We start from the raw sequence: 15,553 nt of genomic DNA, 5'->3' as shown, positions 1-15,553 counted from the left end.
ATAACGAGGTCAAAGAATTAGGAATATTTGAAATGTTCACCTCATCTTTAAATGCTAACCTTACTTCTCCTCTGCATGCTGCTTTGGCTGGAGGGCTGTGTCCTCCTTTTAGTTCATAGGGGGAATAGATAAAAGCATTGCTATCTTAACTGCTGCATAATGTTTTGGTAAGAGCATTGCCAAGAGACTCTAGAAGAGAGAAGGGTCTCTAGAAGAGACTCTTTATGGTTCAGTTTCTGTCTGATATCTTCTCTGTGTGTGAAGCCACTTGACCTGTCTCCATTTCCTGTTGTGTAGCAAATAGTTCTGCCAGGAGTTAAGAAAATGGAGTATTTTTGGATTTGCTATTCCAGAAGCAATCTTTAGGTTAGGGATAAACATGTGAAGGGTTGTCACAGAGTGTCAAAAACTCAATTATTATCTTTTGGTTTTTTCAAAACTGCAAAGCCAAAATCTTATTTCAAGAGCAATATTAGGACAGTTATTCTGAAAGAGAGAAGCAGCTTAAGACAGCAAAATTCTCTTCCAAACCTGCATATCTCCTGTTTCGACTGTCCATTTGAAAATAGCTCCACTCTGAAGTATGCCTATCTGCGCACTATCTGCTTTGAGGCTTGGTCTTCCAAATCTCATCAAACTGTTCCTCCTAATGATAAAGAACAAGAGCCAAATTCTTACAGAAGGAAATACCAAAAAAGTAAAGATTACACCAACAGCAATTTAGTACACAATGTCAATCATTTAAAGCTGTGATTGAAATTGACTTAGTGATAGATAATTTCTAAAAGTTTTAGCTGCATTGTTTCGAACAGAGCTTCAAAACTCCCAGGCACTTCCTCCTGTGGTCTCTTTACCTCCATGCTGGGTCTCAGGTTTGTCCTTTTTGTGGCAAATACCCCCTCTCCCTCCCATAGCCAAAGAGCCTGGTTCTCTTGAAGCCATCAAACACAGGAGACCTGTTGTTGTAGTGTGGAATTGCATTTTATGGAAATGGTTTGCTCTGGCTCACCCCTGGAAAATGTATGGTGTATCCCAAGTCTGTACCCTCCCTGCAGTATCCTGTATCTGTAACTCTATTGGCTGGAGAATGTTACCGCGCCCCTTTGAACCTCTGTGTTAAGAGTGCTAATGCAGGGGTCTCGCCCTCTTTGCCCCCCTTCCCCTGGAGGCCTCCGGACGCTCCCCTTCCCTCTTCCCTTCCCTTCCTCCTTTCCCGCAGGACCATGCTCCCTGCCTGGAGTGAGACCTTGAATAAACCCTCATCCCATCAGCACCTCAGCAGCCGTCTGGAGTCTCTTTGCCTGCCAGCACGGGAACACCCGCGACCCCTAGGACCCGGGGTCTCCCGGGGGACCTCCCCGGGAGCCCCCCAAAATTTTAAACAACAACATTGTAGAGCTGCCATTCTCTTCAAACAAGACCTGTTCTTTTCCATTTCCTCAGCTGGAATTTTTCCTTGGCTGGGTGATTTTAAAGTTAACTGCCTTGCTGGCTAAACATTATGATTCAAAAAAGAAAGATCTGTAATGATTTAATACTCAAATATTTATTTCAAAGTGGTGCTGATTTCTGGTCAGAGAAAGGATACATGGCTTAAAGTGGCTGCAGGAGGAAGGCTGCTTTAATGAAGACAACTAACACTAATGACAGAGTTTTGAGCTTACACACAATTATGCTTTGACTCAGATTCTTATTTTGAGGTTTAGAGGCTGCCTGTGCCATGTTCAAATAGGCTCTGCATTGTTAATATTCATATATGCAGCACACGCATTTCTACTGCCTGTATTTAACCAGTAATATTTATGTAAAGCAATTTCACATGTTAAGCCACATGTTAATTTAGTCTTTAGTTGTGGAAGTGCTCTAAAACAACCCGTTTCACCACTGCTGGGGTCTGTTGGAGCGAACCGCTAGGCGCAGAAAACGAAAGGAGCAGATGGCAGCTCCTCCCGCCTGAGCTGCCGACAGCGCGAGCTGCCAGAGCCCGGGCGTCATCCATACGGTGTGCGGGTGAGGACCCGGTGCGATAAGGGTCCGTGGGATCCTTCCTTGCTTTCTCTAATTCTTTCTTTTTCCTACTTCTCTGTCTTTCCTCCTTACTGTCTTCCTTGGTAGTAAACAAAAGTGAGTTATCATTTTGGTTACCAGCATTGGACCTCGTTTGTGTCTTAATTTTGTTGTGTTGTTAACATTCAAATTCCTTGCACGGCCCGTGTTCATGGTTTAGGATGCATTCCTGGGTTAGGACACAAGTCTTTCTCTTGCTAGTATTCCCATTTCAATAACTGATGTTGCCACTGTGTGTGATGTCTTTCACATAATGATCTCAAAACATGTTAAGGTCATTAAATGACATACATTATCCAGTGGTAGTTATGTAAGGGAGTAAAACGTGATCTCTTTATTCATGTAGATTAAGTAAAACACAGAGGGATTAAGCTATTCTGTCCATGAAAGCAGCACGAGAACTGGCAATAAAACCTGGCAATCCTGTTTCTCCTCATCCCAACTGCACGTGATGCTCAATTCCAATCATTAAACATGAACCAGTGTATAGATCCCATTCTTCCTCCTACAGTTTCCAATAATGTGACAAAATAACCTGACTTTGATGCTATTTCTTAAGCTGGTTGAAAGATTCTATAAGGAAAACAACCTATTACTGCTTTTAGACAGAATCACAGAATGGTTTAGGTTGGAAGGGTCCTCTGGAGGGTACCTGGTTCAACCTCCCTGCTCAGACAAGATCACCTAGGACCAATTGTCCCAGACCACGTCTAGACACTTTTCAGTACCTCCAAAGATGGAGATTCCTCAACCTCCCTAGCCCATCTGTGCCACCACTCACAAGAAAAAAGTGTTTCCTGATGTTCACAGGGAACCTTCTACATTTCAGTTTGTTCCCATTGCCTCTGGACCTGGCACTGAAAAGAGCCTGGCTCCATTTTCTTGTTCCTCTCCAGTTGCAGGGCTTTGCACTTCTCCTTGTTGAACTTCACAAGGTTCCTGTCAGCCCATTTCTCCATCCTGTTGATGTCCAGCATTGAGAAAGCACCTTATCTATATTCCTGTGAACCATTACTGTGGGATGATGTTAATTCAATTGACTCATGGGGGAGCATTTAACAATCTGTAGGCAAAGTTAACTAAATGACACAAGACCGTCTTGGCAGTGTGAAAGTTAGATGTCTGTGAGTTGAAGAGAATTAATGGTCTGAGACTCACTAAAAAGAAAAAAAGCATAAAATCAGAGCTAGGTACCACATAAGAACACTAAAGGGGAATTGAAAGCTGGAGAAGTGTTTTAGCACAGGAACAACAATGAGAATTGGTGTACTCCAGATCTGCTTCAATGCAGTAAAACAAGGACAAGCTTCAAGACTCACATAAATAAATGACAGCCAAAAATACTTACAGCCCAGATGGCAGGGCAGAGGCAAATCTCTTTTCCATCATTCTCCCTGTGCCTTCATTTCAGTTTTGTTTGTTGGGTTTTTTAAGAGAGGAAGAAATGAAGAAATAGCATGTAGAAGACAAATTGGAGATAGCCATTACTGTTCTGTTGCTAGGATTAACAGGAACACATAAAATCGACTCAAGATGACCAGTGGTCACTTCTCTAGAGCCTTGCAGTCCAACGGGTTACTCCTCAAAGGGAATGTACAGTTCCATCAGCTCCAAATGGTGTAAGGTATGGGAAATCCATGGAGAAATTTAGGGTGAAGCTGTCACTAAAATGTATGTAGCTATGTGTATATCAGTTAAGGGGAAGGAGAGCATGGTATGATGGGATGCAGAGGAGAGCACGCTTGCATGAGACTGTATTTTGGATTAATTTATGGGGTTGGACTGTGGTCCTTTAATTTTGGTAACAATTCAGTGCTTGTTAAGATCTGTGTGCGCAGGTGTTTTTATTGGAAGGAGTTTTCCATTAAGAACAACAGTAATAATTTGCTTCAGTACAGTGTGAAGTATAATCAGGAGAGGTGGAGCTTATGTCCCGACCAGCTAGGAACAGTATATAGCAAAATGAACAAAGGAATAGATTTTAATGCAGTGAACAGTAAACTCTGCTCACTTTAGTGTCCTGATCAATGCCCTGGCTAAAGCTGTTGGTATGACTTTTTGTAATAGGAACTGCTATGGCTCCTATGGACCCCTTACTGACATACTATCCACTTGGAAGCTCTCATCAGTCCTGAATTCTGATGGTACTGGATGCTCCTTCACTTTTGCCCATTAAGTAATGAGATGTAGAGTGGAAAATCCAAGCTGAGTAGTTTTTCTTAGCAATGTTTGGTCGTAGAGGTGATTGTTGCACAGTGGGCTGTGACTCACAGCTGAGAAATCCCTAGGCAGGAAGGGAGCATGATCAGCGTGGTCTTACAGCAAGTGAGGGAAAATCCTGTAAGAAACATTTGCATTGGCACCAAATACAAAAAGTAGAGACCACCCTGTAATGAGGACAGAGTTAGAATCCAGCAGTTTCAGACAGTTTGATTTCTGCTGTTTGTGAGGAGCACTGATGGCAGTATTTGAGGCTGACAGAATCTGTGGTGCAAGGTGATTTGAGCATCTCAGCTGTACTGCAGGAGGGAAGGTACAATTTTATTGTTTGCTTTGAAGACAGATCATGAGCAAGGCAGTAACTTCACTTATGGATACAGTCAAGTGTGACAAGAGAACACTACATGAAATGACATTTTTGCTTTGAAGAATTTAGGCTGCTTGTCCTCAGGAAAAGAGAATAGGATGATGCTGACTATAATTTTTCGTTGCAGACTTCTAGTCTGCCAGCTCCTGGAGTTGAATCAGATCCAGAGACCCTATATTTTGGCAGCTCAAGCATAGATATCCCTCAATAGTCTGTTACACAGAATACTTTTAAGGTCTATGGAAATCATTGTGTTGTCTTTTTATGTTCTCTTCATGCGATACTTGACAGCTATTGGAATTTTTTTTTTTTTAGAACCTCAAAAGCGACGTTGTGTAAATTTTGAAAGCTGAAAGACACAAGGCTCCTAGCAGAAACAAAAAAGGCTTATGACTGCAATATTCTGAATACCGTTCTTTTTAGAACTCTGTGTTTGGGAAATTTCCCCAGTGATTTTTTACATGACGGTTGGTCAGACAGTTCATGCTGCTGACTAGTAGCATCTGAAACCTAGACTAGAAACAAAGAGCTGAATTTTAAGATGAGCTGAGGAAACTGAATGAGTTAATAGGTATGATGAGAAAGACACTTCCATCATCAGGTCTGCCTGCCAGGACTTCTCATGTAGTGCCAAGCAACTAAGCTATTCTTTGCTACAAAGGCAATATCGCAGATCTTATTTTTATAGCAAATTTTAGAAATAAAAATAATAGTAACATAATAAAATAAATAAATAAAATATTTTAAAATAGTAAAAATAAAGTAAAAATAGTGGTAACAATTTTAACTTGTTACCAAAATTACTTAAATTCCCTTTTAAATATCATCATTATAACATGACATCCTCTGTCTTGTTTTTTGGGATGTCTGTTGGGAGATGTTCATGGCAGTAGTTTGATTAACCTTTTTTCATGGTTTGACTCCAGCTCGTAACTGAGCTCCACACAGCCTTTCTTTCAGTGCCCTGCCATGATGGCATGGGGAAGAGAATTCAAAGAGTAAAAGCTAGAAAATCCATGGATTGAGATAAGGACAGTTTAAGAGGTAAAGCAAAGGCTGTACACACAAGCAAAGCAAGAAAAAAGGAATTAATTCACCGTTTCCCATGGACAGACAGGTGTTCAGCCATCTCCAGGACAACAGGGCTCCATCACACATAATGATGACTTGGAAAGCCAAACACCATCAATCCAAATGTCCTCCCGTCCTTATTCTCTCCCCAGCTTTGTCTGTGAGCATGTCATCTTATGGTATGGAATATCCTTTGGGTCAGTTGGAGTCAGCTGTTCCAGCAATGTCCTCTCCTGACTCCTTGTGCATCCCCAACCATCTCTGGTAGGGTGGAGTGGAGTGCAGTGAGAGCAGAAAAGGCCTTGAGCCTGTGTGAGCAGTAACTAAAACATCTCTGTGTTATTAGTACTGCTTCTAGCACATGTCCAAAACAGAGCCCCATACAAATTACTGTGAAGAAAATTAACTCCATCCCAGCCAAAACTAGCACACGTGAAGATCTGCAAATTAAACTGATAAAAGGACATTGAGTATGAGTCAGATTAATCTGTCTTATCCCTGACGCAGAAGAAATACTCTGACAAAGATGCTGCTCTCTACAGCTTCTCTCTTTTCTGAGCTGAACGACTGTCATCTAGGATTCCTGTCTTAAATAAGTTTCCATTGTTGTCCTTATTTGTCTTTCCAAACAAAGCTATCTACTTCCCTGGGTACTTGGAAAGATAAGATATTAGTTTTGGTCATATCAGACTAGCAGTCTAGTTTCACAACAAAGTGGGTTGTCAAAATTTAGCCAGGTCGGAGATCTAATCTTAATCTGACATTTAAATGAAAGTTGAGGTCATTGAGGCCATATTAACTGAAACCAAAAGGCAGAAAAAATCATCAAGACCTCTGTGATGTGAGGCTGATAAATTTTAATGGCCCTTCAGTGAGTTCAAGCATCTTTTAGGGGGGATTTAACATTTCACAATAATTGCATCCTTATGAAATAGAAATCACAGTGGATGCCTTGCAGGGGAGTGATAACAATTATTTTTCATGTCATGATGTAGAAGAAAATGAACATTTCCATAGTGTGTTCTTTCAGTCATAGTCAAAGAGTTTTATATTCTTATACTGTCAATTGTATTTTTGTTTGTTCATAGTGGGCTACTTCTCTTATGGAGAGAAAAAAGGGTTGATTTTAAGGTTAAGAAATGTTGAACCATATTACTTAAAAGAAAATAAAATTATGATAGCATAGAAGCATGTTCTAGAATTTTATTTTTGTGTGATTGTGATGGTTTTGGCTGGGGTAGAGTTAATTTTCTTCACAGAGGCTACCATGGTGAAATAACTGGATAAGAACTTTTACCAGGTATATTTGGGTATATTCTCTCTTGCTCACTGTGTCTTTGGCTTAGGACACGTTCCCAGATTGGGACACCAAGGTGTTCTGATTTATTTCTGAATTCTCCAGTTTGGCTGCAGGGCTCAGCTGCAGCCCGGATCACTTGCCTGGTCCCCCTATGCCTGTGGATGGAACACTGGGTTTCTTGTCAATCCTTCAGTAGCAGGTAAATGTGCTCACAGCAGTGAGCCCAGAGACCAGCAGGAGGCCAGGGTTACTACAGTTGTCTTCTGCCTACAGAAAAGACATCTTGATTATTTTTACAGTCTTTAGCTTATGGCCTCTGTGTCAGCATGTGGACATGGCTTTCCTGTTTTACAAACTTTCCACAATTTGAATATCCTAATGACTTTCTATTTTCTCCTTTTATCAAAGCTTGTTCTAGCAGTTTCAGTCCTGTTTTGCTTGACTGATGCACTAGTCCTGAAGGCACCTTTCCTATACTTTTCATACATGATGTTAAGCATTTACAGGCTGGAAGCCATAACCTTTTAATCCTGAACCCCTTAGACTTCTTTAGAAAAAGTCCACACAGGTGCAGAGCTCCACGGTGTTGAGTGCTCTACAAATGTGATTCCAAAACAAGCTGTGATCCCCTGCACTGAACATCTGAGGTTTGACATTCATGCGGGGGAAGAAGACAGCAGAACCTGGACTGCACTGTCCAGTTCAGATGTCTCTGGTGCACAACAGAGATCAGCAATCTGGACAGAATGGAGTGAGGGACCACTAGCATGGAGGTGTGCTCAGCTGATGAGAAATGTTTAGCTTAGGGCAAAGGAAGCTGAAGGCTGATTTAGTTATAGTTGTTCACTCTCATAACGAGAAATGTAGAGAAGATGAAACCATCATTTCCTTGGACATGTGCAGTGAAGGGAGAGGAGGCAGTGTTGCAAAGGTTGTAACAAGGGAAACTGAACCAGTATAAGTTAAAAATCCTCAGCATGAGTGTTGTGTGACATTAGGATGTGTTCTGAGAGAGATCAAGGGACATCTATCACTGGAAAAATTCAAAACTCATTTGACAAGGCTATGGGTGACTCCAGATGAGCTCCAGAGGTATCTTTCAATATGATATTGCTAGAATTCTTTGAAAAATTATGTCTTTTCCAGAAATTATGGGAAAGATCACACTGCTATTACTGAAAACAATGGGAACAATGCTGTATACTCAAAGTGACCCTGGAAGCGTCACTAATGAGGTATCTCAGAATTCTGACTGGGTTGCAAAAATAAGGATTGCACCCCAGTGATCAGTGGAAAACACCCATTGCTAAAGGCAGAGCAGAACATGATACACCCAGTAGAGTGTGTTTGGAGGACCATCAAATAAACCTATTTTCTTGCTGAATGCTTAAAGGTAAACACTTTTCAGACAAAAAGAGATATGTATAGTACTGCATATGTTATGATGCCATGAAAATCCTAGTTTTCATGGATACATGTGGATACCACCAAAACGCCACAAGGGCTTGACAGGTGAGTGTATTAAACCTCTGCTACACAAAAGAATAAAACTACAAGTTTTGTATGACAGGTTATGAACTGCTGCTTCTTCCCTTATTAATAGGAATATCCCAGGGAAACCATCTCCTGTAACCGTAGTCATGACCTGAGTGATCACTATTAATTTGCAGGCCTGTTGTCAGTAATTAAATTGCCTCTTTGGCAAGAGCTCAGTGTAGCCAGGAACCACACATTGGCAAGGCTGCCTGTGGGCTTCCACTGCTTATAGTGAGGAGTAAAAAAAACCAGTACATTGCAAATAGGGAGCTTTGTAACAGCAATAATAATGTAGCTTTAAATTACACCTTTACCTCTGATTAATTGCATAGACATAAAAGTTTCCAAATAATGGAAATCAGATTATTTGGTTTTGTACTGCAGGCAGTCTGGTGCTCTCAATATGTGTTGCTTGATGCATTAACCTTACCAAGATGGTTTTTTGACTAACAGAAATGAAGACAGAAAATAAGCTGACTTTGAAAAATCCCTTTAATTAACACTCTGGCTTCTTGATATAAATGAATTCTTGTCACAATCCACTGAAATTGTCATGTAACCCACAGGAGTGTAGCACAGAGCATGTTAACTGCATGGGAAAATCAAGCTGGCATTGTTAATTGGAATTGGTTTTGACTAGGACCAAAGTAAAAAGCAAAGATAATCTTGCAATGAAGTCATAGTTTTAGCAGATTACGGTGATAAAGATTTGTCTGATGAAGTAGTTATTGCGTTGTTCTATTAGAATTTAGTACTCTAGACTTCTTAAACATATTGTTCAATAAATATAATCTGGAAAAATGTTGGGAGGTCAAATTATAACATATATGAAGTAAGTTAGCAAATACTGTGTTTTCTTTTCTTTCTTTCTGAGCAATCTGATCTAGTGGAATATTCCATACCCAACAAGGAGGTATGATCTTTAAGGGTCCTTCCAATACAACCATTCTATGATTCTATTTCTTTGTTTTTAGTTCCACTTTCATCTTTCAAAACTTTCCAAATTTTGCAAATCCTGCCTAATTTTTAGGTTTTGGATAGAATTTTTTTTTCCAAAATTGAGACATTTTAGAAATAACATGATAGTTAAATAAAGAGGAGAAAATATCTATTTATATGTCATCTGTTCCATTGTATGCTCAGGGACAGCTTGCATGACAGGTTGAAAGTGAGCTCAGTTGGGCAACCCATGCTGTCAAAGGGGCAGAGAACTAGAAGAGTGTATGAGCGTATCAGTAAATTTCTGTAATGGCTAAATTTCTCTTCTAGAAAATATCTCTTCTAGTTACTAAGCCTCTGTCAAAGTCAGCAGGTCAGCGTTGTGAGTATCATAGGGGAAAAGCTCTGCCCAGACTCCCAGAGGCTCCTAGAGAGGTGCTGGAGAGTACCTGGGAGGTGAAATATTACTTAAAGTTGCTGAGGTACATGCAGACTGTTGGCCAAGGCATAATTCAGCTTTTTCTCATGAGCCCTGCTAGTGTTCTACACTGATCCAAACTGACTGTGAGATAGTGGAAGGAAAATTGAAGACTGGGGACTTCCATCTGTTCCTCCAGTGAAGGGACAAAGCACATCCACATAAAAATGTATCCAATTGACAAAGCCACGGCTAAGCAGATGGTGCTGTCAGGAGGGCTTTTGCTGCTTCATCCAAGGATATTTCATGAGTCATTCTTTGACTGATGGCAGAGTTGAGAACACGTGAAAGGGGAAGAAGAACTTCAAAAATTATTTTGTAAATCTCTTGAGGAGAGTTTTAAACCAGGACCAAGAGTAGCAATGGACAGTGCACTACAGATGAGTATAGGCAAAGCTGACTTGCTGACTTGGACAAGACCAAGAAACTAGAAGAGATATTTTCTTTTACAGAGTTTAGGAGTATCAAAGGGGATCATAGAATAGCCTGCCAAACATTTTAGGTTTCTGTATATGATAAGAACCATGGGGAATACATCTGTAAACCTGAAATTATTCATGCAGAGGATCAGAATGTGATTTAATTTACAGAATAGACTTGAAGAGAAAATTCACATAATTGGCATATTGATTAAAGGTTTTAATTTAAAGGGTATAATGTGTTCATGGACAAAAGGAAGGAAGTGTTCCTTGCATATCAAAGATGTAGGCTAGATCTGAGGTCTCCAATGTAGTAGGAAATGAGTCATACTGAAAATCTCTGGGTAGGGATGAAAGGGAAAAAATACATACAGAACAAGTGGGTCAACAAAAGAAGAGTGTGGATGAAAATTTGTGAGAAAAAAGGCAGTCAACCAAACCATAAATCTCATGATAGAGAGATCATCTATCTATCACAGAAAATCACAGAATAAGCTGAGTTAGAAGGTACCCAAAAGGATCATCAAATCCAACTCCTGGCCCCAGCCGGGGCATCCCCAAGAGTCACATCACGTGCCTGAGAGCATTGTCCAAATGCTCTTGAACTCTGTCAGGCTTGATGGGGCTATGACCATTTCCCTGGGGAGCCTGTTCCAGTGCCCAAACACCCCCTAGGTGAAGAATCTTTTCCTGATATTCAACCTAAACAGTTTCAGGCCATTTCCTTAGGTCCTGTCACTCATCACCAAAGGGAAGAGATTTTTGTCTGCCTCTCCTCTTCCCCTCACAAAGTTGTAAAGTGTGATGAGGTCTCCCCTTAGTTTTCTCCAAGCTGTGCAGACCGAGAGACCTCATCTGCTTCTTGGCTTCTACGGCTTCCCCTCAAGACCCTTCACCATATTTGTTGGTCTCTTCTGGATACTCTCTAATGGCTTAATGTCTTTCCTACCTTGTGGTGACCAAAACTGCACAGAAAATTCAAGATGAAGCTGTCCCAGCTCAGAGCAGAGTGGGACAATCCCCTCCCTTGCCCGACTGGCCATGATGTGCTTGATGCTCCCCGGGACAGAGTTGTCCCTCCTGGCTGCCAGGGCACTGCTGCCTCATGTTCAACCTGCCACTGACCAGGAGCCCCAGGTCCCTTTGTGCAGCACTGCTCTGCAGCACCTCATTCCCCAGTCTGTCTGTACATCCAGGGTTGAACCGTCCCAGGTGCAGAATCCAGCACTTCTCCTTGTTGAACTTCATATGGGTAGTGATTGCCCTGTTCTGATTTATCAAGCCCCCTCTTCAAGACCTCACTGCCTTCAAGGGAGTCAACAGCTCTTCACAGTAAAAATAAAGGAACACAGAGGTCATACCTCTTCTGCTAAACAGGGGTAGACAAGGACTGATGTCTGGGTTTGAGGTACACACAGGCATGCACATGGGTTTGCTTCTTTACTGTTGAGGACAAGCCTTATTTAAAGCAGAGGGTCACAGACTGCTCTTTACAATGCTTGATTCTGAGTCTACTCTGATGCCCTGTGGCCTAAGGCACAATCATGATTTCCTATGAAATCTTCCTTTGCTATTCAATGCGCGTGAAATAATGCAAGGGCTGTGTTACAACTCACCAGACTGGTGCTTTCATGGCATGGAATGCAGAGCATATGCTGCTTACCCTGGGGCTAACATATGAAGCTGTAGTCTATCAAAACCAGGTTACATAGTAATTTTTCAGGTAAGATTTTGGTTAGGTGTTTTATTTTTAATATGCAGTCAAAATGCATACAGCACCAGCAAGACACTTTTATTATATTTCTGTAAGTCTGAACAAACAAATGAAGAAACTAAATAAAGGAACCGAGAAGACTAGAGGGGAGTTTGGATTTAGCTACTGAGGAAAATTGAGGCATGATCAAAATCCTAGAGGCTTGGGAGCATTGCCTTATATAATCACAGTGCAGAGTACTATTATGCGCTGTACATATGCACACCTAATTCCAAAGTAAACTGTCAATCACCTTCATTTCAAATAAATGGAAATTGGCTTAGCTCGCACTAATGCTCCTTGGATAAGGCTTATGCTCCCCCAACAGAAGCAATATCCATTTCTGTAAGAGCATGGCCCCTACTGACCCACCTCCTTCAGGGCCACCTCCACAGTGGCCTCTGCATGGCAGCTGTGTCCTAGAAGAGCTCTGGGACCACTGCATGGGTCTGCATTCTTCTCTTACAGTCTTCAAGTACTGCTCCTCCTATACGGCTGATTGTGAACACCCCAAGACCACGCAGTTGTCATCACTGTAGGATCTGGAGTCTGCCTTCATTGCAGTATCTGATTTCTTACAAAATGGTTTGATCTTCAAGAAACCCTGAGCTACTTATGAGATGTCACTCACAGTTCCAGGATCTGCAGGAGTTTCTTAGAACTCAAGCAGTCTTATGTCTGTTCAGCTCCACAGGATTTCTGCAGCCAGCATGACCCTGTCTGACTTTGATTTGGAAAATGTGTACAACTAACTCCGACCACGATGTAAGAGTTTTCCTCTCTTTACAATTGTGTTGCGGTTTAACCCCAAGTGGTACCTAAACCCCACACAGCCTCTTGCTTACTCTCCTCACATTGAGATATGGGAGAGGATTGGAAGAGTAAAAGTGAGAAAACTCCTGAGTTGAGATAAAGAGAGTTTATTGGTGAAGCAAAAGCTACACACACAAGGAAAGCAAATTGAGGAATTCATTCATCAATTCCTATAGGCAGGCCGGCTTTCAGCCATCTCCAGGACAGCAAAGCTCTATCATGCACAACATCAACTTGGGAAGACAAACACCATCACTTCAAACTCCTTCCCCTTCCTTCTTCTTCCTGGCCAGATTTATATCCTGTCTATAATGCCATATGATATGGAATATCCATGTCAGTTGGGATCAGCTGTCCCAGTTGTGTCCTCACCCAACCTCCACCCTCCTCATTGGTGGGGTGGGGTGAAAAGCAGAAAAGACCTTAAATCTGTGTAAGCTGTTATGAGCTGTAACTAAAATATCTCTGTGTTATCAACACTGTTTCCAGAATAAATGCAACATTTGCTGCATGTAAAGTCAAAAAACTTTCGCTGTTTGGGAGAAAAAATGATGCAACAAAGAAAGAGAGGAAAGTCTCCAATTCACATTTTCAATTGCCAAAAAATTTTGTAGAAGTACATGTTTAGAAAAGATGGATTGAGACAAGCGTTAACAGTGGGTTCCTGGCTTTAGCTTTTTTACATGGGTGACTTAATGTGATATATTGAGTAGGAAATCAGGAGAATTTCTGAATATTCAGCAAATCTTGACCCTGCTGAATGTACTGAAAAGCAAATCTCAAGCACTGGTTAAAAGATAATGGCAGAAGGTGATCTCAAAGTTTTTTACACAAGTGGCCAAGATACTCCTAAATTTATCTTCATATATCTCATGCTCTTTCCGTTCTGGTACTGATTTTGTCTCCTTACTCCATCAGTGGAGCCCTTTTTTCATGCTCTGATTCAACACTTTCCTTCACGCCCTTTTTCTCTTGTAATGTCATCATTGTTCCAAATGATGATTCCAGGGTGTTGGACTAAATGGTTCTAGTCATATAGTTCAATCTGTCAAGCAAAAGGATGCAAAATTAAGGTTTGGTCTAACTTAATAGTTCTCATGAGCTGAAGTTAAAAAGGGGATATAGGAAAGAAAATGAAAAATCACACATTGACTGATTTTTAATCATCTCTGGTGTATAAAAATACCCCAGAAAGAATTACTTTTTATCACATTCTTGGCTAAATGAAGCACATTTTCTAATTACAATATTAAGCAAAGTTATAATGATGAAAGGTCAAAGTAATCAAGAACTATCTTTACTCACAGTATGTGCTATCCATTCTTACACAAGGAGCCGTCTCTGCCAGCCCTCATCCCTTGCTGCCTGTGATAAGGAAATTAAGCAATTGTTTTTGAACAGAAGTAAGATCAAGTGACATATTTTGACTAATGAAGATATTAACACTTGCACAGAGAGGACTAAGCAGAATGCAAAGGTTTTTCATTTTAGTTTTCTTCTTTGTAAAACTTATAGTTCTTATTCACATTGTATAGACTATCTCTGCAACCCGAAGCTTGCTGAATTGGGCTGTCAGAGTCCCAACCTTAGTGTCTCAGGGACGGGAATATTTTAGTATATATCACAGAATAAAGTGTAAGTGAGGTAATGAAATAAATCTGCTCTTTGCATTTCAGCTGTGGTTTGATTGCTGCCCTTGGTTACCTGTATGTGCCAGTTCCCCCAGGCTGGGAAGTTCAGAGCTGTGATATCTTGCAGCTTTGCAACCTGGTGTCTCAGCAAGAATGGGCCTTGTGATCAACTATACATTTACTCTTAGAAACTGGTGCAAGACCTGAACTCTGTCTTTAGCTTGATGCCAGAGAGGCAAACAAGACCTGTGATGCCTTTCTTTTCACTTGCACCACTAACAGTTCAGTCTGAAAGTGCATCACTTGATTACATCCTTTTGTCCAAAAACCTACTTTGTATCCAGTGTGCTCATTTGTGCACCAAGACTTGTTTTACAATGCTCCCAAAGCTTTATGTACACTCTGGTCTGAAACAAATCATAGCAATCATGATTTATAGCCCAATCTCTCCCATAAAAAGGTGGACAGTGAGAAATATCCAGTGTAGGTGGAAGATCTCAGCCCACACCTTTTTCACTCCTCAATAACTGGAAGTGAGAAGCTGAGTTGACCTAATTTGCTTCAACAATAGTGATCTGTTAGGTCCTTACTGAGAGCACCTCTAGACAATTAGAATAAAATGAGACTTTTTATCCTGGAAGGTAGTTTGAAAGTCTGACTGATATTTAATGTTTAGCATCTAAACAAGTCAGAACAAAAGTACACAAGCAGTGCTCCACCAAACAAGGATTTTGTTGCATCAGAGGCATTATGGAGTAAATTGGTCAATAGTAAAGTCCAGAAACTGAAGCATTAGAGAGAATTTCCATAAGTTTCAGCGGTGTGTTGAAATTTGCTGTATTTTATTGCTATACCAATTTTTTTTTACTGAAAACCAATAGAAAAGGAGAGAGACCTTTAATGATCACATATAGCTTGGGCTGTACTCTGAGCTGAGTTTTTCTTGCATTAAAAACATT

Source organism: Prinia subflava, chromosome 3, assembly GCF_021018805.1.
Source record: "Prinia subflava isolate CZ2003 ecotype Zambia chromosome 3, Cam_Psub_1.2, whole genome shotgun sequence".
In the NCBI taxonomy this organism is placed as follows: Eukaryota; Metazoa; Chordata; class Aves; order Passeriformes; family Cisticolidae; genus Prinia; species Prinia subflava.
The sequence above is the reverse complement of the archived record's forward strand: the minus strand, read 5'-3'. Positions refer to the sequence as shown.